We start from the raw sequence: 9,364 nt of genomic DNA, 5'->3' as shown, positions 1-9,364 counted from the left end.
AATTCCATCTGCTGAGGAAGACTTGATTAAAAGCTCTGGCAAGCATTTGTGGGATGAACAGCAGAGCTGAATATGTGGGGTGCGCCCATGAAAAATGTGACAAGTGTTATTTGGTGGATTTGATGATTGAAGTCTGATAAATAAAGACATATTGGCAACAATTTATTGATTAACAATTGATTCATTTAACAAGCAGCCTCAGTAGTGTGTGGAAGAACCATACACAGCCACAACAGCCTCTCCTCCTCACACTGCTGTGGAATGGCATACCATTCTTCAACCAGCATTTGTCCCAAGTCACCCAACGTGGTTGTGTTGGTCACTCTGGAACGGACAGCAGCCCAAGCTGATCCCACAAGTGTTCAATGTGGTTGAGGTCAGGACTGCAGGCAGTTCATTCCATCTTCTCCACTCCTACCCTATCGGTGCAGCAAAGCCTTCTCTGCGTCTTCTCCACACTGTGACCCTACGATCCATGTGCTGTAGGCATAATCTGGACTCATGGCTGAACATAATGATCCTCCACTTGTTGAGGTTCCAGTGCTCTGAACATAATGTTCCTCCACATGTTGAGGTTCCAGTTTAAGTGGGCCTGATGGTGAAGGGCAGTCATGGAAGGCCTCCTGGCATCCGTACGAGACCGGAGAGTGGCTGCTGTTTGGCATTGGCAGAGGAGATTTGTCACATTTTTCATGGGCGCTCCCCACATACTCGGCTCTGCTGCTCATCCCACAAATGCTTGTTCCTCACAAATTTGGTACCATTAGAAAGGTAAGAAAACAGGCTTTCCAACGGTATAAGATGTATTGCCAAAATGCATTGTTACAACATAGAAATCATCTACCAAACACAAATTGCCTTACTTTTTGGGTTAAGTTTATTTTACACCACTTATCTATAGTCAGTTAACAGTGGGATGAGTTTGAGCAGACTGCATCAACCAGATCTGACTGGGGGATTCCAAGGCACTCCCAGGCCAGCGTGGAGATGTAACCCCTCCACCTGGTCCTGGCTCTGCCCCTCGTCTCCTAACAGCTGGTATTGGCTGGAACCCCTCCTTTGGGGCCAGGTTGCATCCTTACCAGAGGCCTGAGCCACCTCAACTGGCTTCTTTCTACAGGTAAGTTAACTTTTTGTTATTACAGAAGTACATTACCTTACATACAGTTAACAATATGAATCTGTTGCAATGCAGCTTTTGGCCACAAGTGGCAGTACAGTCCTCACTGCTGCCCAGGAGCACTGAAGTCAGTGAGCAAGGAAGAAATCCAGCGCTATCTTTGATTTTACACACGTTTGTTTCATTCAAGACACTTCTATCTGTTGTATTTTGTTTAACTTACATCTTAATACTTCTTTTTTTTTTTTTATGAATTATGCCATGTTTCCATCTGAAAGCTGTCCAGGATGAATCACATTTACAAATGTTTCATAATAAACTGCAGTGTTAAAGGTGGGGTAGGTAAATTTGAGAAACCAGAGCTCTCGAGATCGCCAGAATTTGAAAATACACAACCGGAGAAAATCTGCCACTTCCTTACAGAGCCCCTCCTCCAACATACACGAACGCGCACATGACCAATGAGGGCACGAGATAAGTTTGTGCACAGATGGAAGGCTGACAGGCAGGTAGGCCATCCAGTTACTTTAGCCGGGCCGGCTAAAATGATTGGTCGTGCTTTTTACAGTATTACGGCTTCCACAGATGAAATCTTTTCATGGATTTTTTGTCAAAGCACTTAAGATATTCATTGCTATCGGGATGTTAAGAGCATTCCATGGAATATAACAAAAAGTGTATCTCGAGCCGGTTTCTCAAAATTACCTACCCCACCTTTAAGAGTCTGTATCAAAAATAAATGTCAATGTTTCTAATAGTTGCCACTATATTTCGCTTTAATTCGTCATAATAATGGACATTTTTAGGACCCCAACTCTCAAGACTGAACAAATAAAATTTTTTGTATCTGTGTAGTTTTACTTTTATTTCTAACTTACCTTGATTTTTGCATCATTAGAAGACTCCCAGAAGCTGAGAAAAAGTTGGTTATATCAGTAATACACCTTTTGTCCAGATATATGGGCGAGTGGTCTCGGATCGATGAACGTGTGATGTGGAGCTGCCACAGTTTCTCTGTTGATCTCAGAGGAGAGCAGACAGCTCCTCTCTGACAGCCTTATCTCTGTCCTCAGACACATCTTATGGAAGAATATGTGGGGGTTTATCTTCAGTTGTTTGTGGTACATGTGATGCAGTTTAACAATGAATCTGTGATGTGGATCATAGAGGTGGAAGATGCACTTTAATCTTGAACCTTAAACGCTTCATTATGATTGGATTTCCTACAAATTAGAAACTTAAACTGAAATTAATCCTTAACAGACCAAAGCAAATCAGTAAGCTCTACATTTAAAGTGGTTAATTTAAAGCCATAATTATGTTCCCTAATATTGTAAATAAAAGGCAACCTGAGATCAAATGTAAAGATTCAGAGAAGCCTGATTTTATATTAAGGACTTGCATGTATTTTTCAATGTTGGCTGATCATTGTTTCTGGCATTTGGTTAACACTCAAACAAATGTGTTTTATTCATACAGGGCTTTTATTGTTTGCAGTAAAGAAAAATAGAGATCTAACAGCTGCTGAATGACCTTCAGAAAAGTCAGAATCTGCATGTTTGTTCTGTGTTCTAAAGCCACGAGTAATTGACAGCGATAAAGTGTCATTGAGAGCTGTCTTTTAAGGTTACATTTAAATGATAACTTGTTCTGTTGTTACCAGAGCTGGGATCAGAGCTGTGGAGTCTTTAGGGGAATGTAGGACCTGCAGTGATCACCAGAGGGCTCAATCACACACAGCCTGACACAATTAATACCAGGGAAGTAAAGCCTCCATATTTCTGTGGTTAAACTCACCTGGAAGTGACCTAAAACAAGCAAATGTAAGATTATTAACTTCATAAATAACATGTAAATTATGAGATTTTTTGGTGTCAAAGTATCCTTTATCAATCAATCAATCAATGTTTATTTATATAGCCCAATATCACAAATATTACATTTGACTCAGTGGTCTTCACAGTGTGTACAGAATATCAGTATGACAATACGACACCCTCTGTCCTTAGACCCTCACATCGTACAAGGAAAAACTTCCGAAGAAAACCCAGTTTAAAGGGAAAAATGGGAGAAACCTCAGGGAGAGCAACAGAGGAGGGATCCCTCTCCCAGGACGGACAGACGTGCAATAGATGCCGTGTGTAAATTGAAAAGATAATTCATTTGCAACATAGGTAGTCCAAATGTTTGGAAATGCATGTGTGTATAATAGGAAGATGAATCCACGAGGATATCCATCCAGTACCTATGATCCAGGACCACAGCCACGACTCAAGATCCAGGGCTCGCGATCCAGGACACAGGACCGCAGGATCATCCATGACTCCGGATCCCAGCATATATAGACACCAAAAAGAAAGAAATTTGGGGAAGCTGGGTTAATCGGAACATGAGAGTACACAGGTATAGACAGAGAGAAGGAAGAAGTAAGATGTCCCCCAACAAACTAAGCCTATATCAGCAAAACTAGGGGCTGAATCTAATCAGCCCTAACTATAAGCTTTATCAAAAAGGAAGGTCTTAAGCGCACTCTTAAAAACGGATAGCCGTTTGTTGTTGGTCTGCCGCCCGAACACAAACTGGAAGCTGATTCCACAAATGTGGAGCTTGATAAGAAAAGGCTCTTTTACTTTTAGAGACTCTAGGAACAACCAACAACCCTGCATTCTTGGAACGCAATGCCCTAGTAGGACAGTAGGGTATAATGAGTTCTTTAAGGTAAAATGGCGCCTGCCCATTAAGGGCTTTGTAGGCGAGAAGAAGAATTTTAAATTCTATCCTGTGTTCTATAGGGAGCCAGTGTAAGGCAGCCAGAACAGGAGTAATGTGGTCCCTTTTCCTAACTCTGGTTAGTACACGAGCCGCAGCATTTTGAATCAGCTGAAGCAACTTGACTGACTTATTGGTACTCCCTGATAATAAGGAGTTACAATAATCCAGCCTAGAAGTAACAAATGCATGGACTAGTTTCTCTGCATCGTTTTGAGGTAAGATATGCCTGATTTTTGCAATGTTACGTAGATGGAAGTAGGCGGTCCTTGAAATTGATTTTATGTGGGCGTTAAAGGATAAATCCTGATCAAATATAACACCAAGATTCCTTACAGTCTCACTGGAGGCCAAATTAATGCCATCCATAGTTAGTATATCTTTAGATAATTTGTTTCGTAGATTCTTCGGGCCAAGTACAATAACTTCAGTTTTGGTCATGTTTAACATAAAAAAGTAAGGTCATCCACGTTTTTAAGTCCTTAAGGCAGTCTTGAATTTTATTTAGATGATTAATTTCATCAGGCTTGATTGATAGATATAGTTGAGTATCATCCGCATAACAATGAAAGTTTGCAGAATGATTCCTTATAATATTGCCTAACGGAAGCATATATAATGTGAACAAAATAGGTCCGAGCAATGAACCCTGTGGCACTCCATGGCTAATTCTGCGTGGAAGATTCATCGTTAACACGTACAAACTGAGAGCGTTCAGATAGATAGGACCTAAACCAGCCTAAAGCAGTTCCCTGTATGCCAACTAAGTGCTCTAGTCTTTGCAATAGGATATCATGGTCGATAGTATCAAATGCAGCACTGAGATCGAGCAAAACAAGAATAGAGACAAGTCCCTTGTCTGAGGCTATTAGAATATCATTTGTGACTTTAACCAGAGCTGTCTCTGTGCTATGATGTGTTCTAAAGCCAGACTGAAAGTCTTCAAATAAATCATTGTTTTTTAAGTAATCACACAACTGTTTTGCGACCGCTTTCTCAAGAATTTTTGAGAGGAACGGAAGATTAGAAATAGGTCTATAGTTGGCTAAAACCTCTGGATCGAGGTTGTGCTTTTTAAGAAGCGGTTTTATCACTGCTACTTTGAATGATTGTGGAACATAGCCTGATAATAAAGACATATTCATAATATTTAATAAAGAAGTGCTAATTAATGGAAAAACTTCCTTCAACAGTGTAGTTGGAATTGGGTCTAACATACACGTTGATGGTTTAGAAGAGAGAATCATTGAATTTAATTGTTCAAGGTTATTCTAGTTTACCATCTAGTGTAATATTAGAACTTACGTTTCCGGGAGCTGTTGATAACACTATACTGGTCAAAGGCAAGAGGTCATTAATTTTGTTTCTAAGAGAAACAATTTTATCGTTAAAAAAGCACATAAAATCATTACTACTGAGTGCTATGGGAATAGAAGGCTCAATCGAGCTGTGGCTCTCTGTCAGCCTGGCTACAGTGCTGAAAATAAATCTTGCATTATTCTTATTCTCATCTATTAATGAAGAGTAGTAGGCTGCTCTCGCTTTACGCAGTGCTTTCTTATATTCATTGAGAGTAATATGCCAAATTAAACGAGATTCTTCAAGTTTAGTGGAACGCCATATCCTTTCAAGTTGTCTCGACTTTTGCATTATTTTGCGGGTTTCGGCATTATGCCATGGAGCTAATCTATGTTGTTTTATTTTCTTCTTTTTCAAAGGAGCAACAGAGTCTAATTTTATTCGCAGCGCATCTATAGCACTATCAACAACATGATCAATTTGGGGTGGTGTACATTTTGTATAAGTTTCCTCCCTTACATGCAGACATGCTATCGAGTTAAGTATTGGTGGAATCTCTTCCTTAAATTTGGCTATAGCACTAACAGATAGGTTTCTGCTGCAAGCGCTTTTGACTAATGCTTTGTAGTCTAGTAACAGTACTTCAAAAGTTACTAAGAAATGGTCGGATAAAGCAGGATTATGCGGTTCGACTAATAGTTGCTCAATTTCAATACCATAAGTCAGAACAAGGTTGAGTGTGATTATAGCACTGGGTTGGTTTATTTACACTCTGACAGAAACCAACAGAATCTAATATAGAGTTAAATGCAACAGTAAGGCTATTTTTATCATCGTCAACATGAATATTAAAGTCACCTACGATAATTACTTTATCTGTTTTAAGAACCAAAGTTGATAAAAACTCAGAGAATTCTGATAAGAATTCTAAATAAGGACCTGGTGCACGATACACTGTAACAAATAAGATTGGCTGCAAAGTTTTCCAGGTCGGATGCGTAAGACTAAAAACGAGGCTTTCAAAGGAGGTATAATTTAATATTGGTTTAGTATTGATAAGTAAACTTGAGTCAAAGATTGCTGCAACTCCACCTCCTCGGCCCGTGCCTCGAGCAATATGAGTGTTGATATGGCTGGGTGGAGTGGCCTCATTTATGCTGACATATTCTTCATGTCTCAACCAAGTTTCAGCGAGACAGCATATATCAATATTATAATCTGATATTAAATCATTTATCAATATTGCTTTAGATGCTAGAGATCTTATATTTAAGAGACCACATTTAATCTTCCTGTTTTGTTGCACTGTAGTAGTTGTTACATTTACTTTTATTAGGTTATTAATATTATGTATGACACCTCTATTAGGTTTTACCTTAAATTGTCCTTGGGCAGACACACACACCGTTAATATTGGGTATTTTATTGGGTTCGGGATTCCTATGGATGACTGCCTAGGAGAGAGCACAGAGAAGCGTGTAAGACTGCGACTCCGCCTCCTGCTCTCAACTCCAGTTTGTCATGGATTAAGTCCACAAATCCCTGAAATGTTTGCCGAAATGTGATCTGCACCTTCCAAAGTAGGATGAATGCTGTCTCTCTTAATCAGACCAGGTTTTCCCCAGAAGGCTGTCCAATTATTTACGAAGCCCACATTGTTTGCTGGGCACCACCAATGCCCCTTTCACACCAACAAGTTTTCAGCTCCGGCTCGGAGCTGGAGCCTGAAAAGTGCCGGTTTTTCCTGTTCACACCGCAGCGGCGCCGCCTCTTAGCTCCGGAATCCGGTTCACTTCCAGCTCCAAAAAATTGTCGGTCTAGAGAGGCAAGAGCTTCGGAGCCAGAGGCCCTGACACACCAAGCCGTCACCAGAGGACTCGCCGACGCCGGCTGTTGCGTCGCCGTGTTCTCCTGCATCTTGGCCATGTGTCGCACGGGAACACACCGCAAAGACTTCAGTGCGTGAGTGGCAATAACTCTCCTTACCAGCAGGGCGGCGGTAGTGTGTATTAGTCATTCAAAAGAGGAAACAACCGGAAAACAGAGAAGAAGTACAGACCGTGATATAAACAAACAACAAATAGCGTGTGCGTTCCATTTTCACTCTCGTCCATCGAAAACATGTTTCGTGCGGCACTGGAGCTAGATTTGGGTTCTGCCCGCTCTGTATTAATGTCATGTTGACAGGTTATCATCATGTAGGCGTTGATAAAAGCTCATTCTAATGTTGTGTTATGTGTGTATGAAGGTGCGAAATAAAGTTTTGCATTGCCTATCCTGCTATTTGTGTTCTTTTAATCACACAGCGATAAGAAACAATAACAATGTGCTTACATAACTGTCAGTTGCAGCCCTAGCATTAGTATTGTTTATAGTAACAGCTACAACATTAAAATACTTCTAGGCAGATTGAGGAGGATAATGGGAGAATGAACAGAGAAACATCCATCCAATAATAACTTTATTTGTATCGCACCTTTCATACAGGGGATTGCAGTTCAAAGTGCTTTACATCAGTAAGAAATAAGATATCAAATCAGTGTAAAACAAGCAGCAAGAGCAAAGCATAAAGTGGGATCAAATAATGCAGATATATTATATATATATATATATACAGTTGCAAGAAAAAGTATGTGAGCCCTTTGGAATTACCTGGATTTCTGCATAAGTTGGTCATAAAATGTGTTCTGATCTTCATCTAAGTCACAACAACAGACAAACACAGTCTGCTTAAACTAATACCACACAAACAATGATATGTTTTCATGTTTTTATTGAACACACCATGTAAACATTCACAGTGCAGGGTGGAAAAAGTATGTGAACCCCTAGGCTAAAGACTTCTTCAAGAGCTAATTGGAGTCAGGAGTCAGCCAACCTGGAGTCCAATCAATGAGACGAGATTGGAGGTGTTGGTTAAAGCTGCCCTGCCCTATCAAAAATACACACCAGTTTTGAATTTGCTATTCTTAAGAAGCATTGCCAAATGTGAACCATGCCTCGCACAAAAGAGCTCTCAGAAGACCTACGATTAAGAATTGTTGACTTGCATAAAGCTGGAAAGGGTTCCAAAAGTATCTCAAAGCCTTGATGCTCATCAGTCCACGGTAAGACAAATTGTCTATAAATGGAGAAAGTTCAGCACTGTTGCTACTCTCCCTAGGAGTGGCCGTCCTGTAAAGATGACTGCAAGAGCACAGCGCAGAATGCTCAATGAGGTGAAGAAGAATCCTAGAGTGTCAGCTAGAGACTTAAAGAAATCTCTGGCACATGCTAACATCTCTGTTGACGAATCTACGATACGTAAAACACTGAACAAGAATGGAGTTCATGGGAGGACACCACGGAGGAAGCCACTGCTGTCCAGAAAAAACATTGCTGCACGTTTGAAGTTTGCAAAAGAGCACCTGGATGTTCCACAGCACTACTGGCAACATATTCTGTGGGCAGATGAAACCAAAGCTGAGTTGTTTGGAAGGAACACACAACGCAATGTGTGGAGAATCTAAAGGGTTCACATACTTTTTCTTGCAACTGTATATATATATTAATCCCAACAGGCCACCTTGTTTATGGTTTGATTCAGTTTTAGTAGAATATAAAATACATGAATGAATGATGAAATGAGCACAAAGTGCAGACATACTATAATTATATTGAGGTACTTGAGACTAATCCTGCAACTGTATAGTTCTGCTCCACAACAGTTCGAGAATGAAGAAACCATCACGTATGAAAGGCTACATGTGAATAGAGGGGCAGAAAAACGGCTTGCACATTTACATTTCAATCTTGAACAATGAACAGCGGTAGACAGTATCTCATTTAGTATCATCATCCTGCGCTTCACCGGAGGCCTTCGAGTGCCGAGTGTGCTTGGCCTCTCTCCGAGCGGTGCCGGTGTGGTGCAGATGGTGGATTCTGCCAGGCAGGACTCAGCATCAAAGTGGAAGGACTCCTCGGTGGTGCTGGTCGAGGTTTCACTGCTGGTGCCACCGGGGGTTGATTCTGCAGCCACCTTCCTTACATTTTTTTAAATAAATTCACAGTTAGTTGCATGGCTTCTTAAAACTGTTTACTAAGCATTCATAACAAAACAATACCCTGAAATGTGTGTGCCATTAGTTTGGGGTGTGGTCAAGTGTGAGAGGTACATTGTAGACACATTGTGATGCT

Source organism: Pseudochaenichthys georgianus, chromosome 4, assembly GCF_902827115.2.
Source record: "Pseudochaenichthys georgianus chromosome 4, fPseGeo1.2, whole genome shotgun sequence".
In the NCBI taxonomy this organism is placed as follows: Eukaryota; Metazoa; Chordata; class Actinopteri; order Perciformes; family Channichthyidae; genus Pseudochaenichthys; species Pseudochaenichthys georgianus.
The sequence above is the reverse complement of the archived record's forward strand: the minus strand, read 5'-3'. Positions refer to the sequence as shown.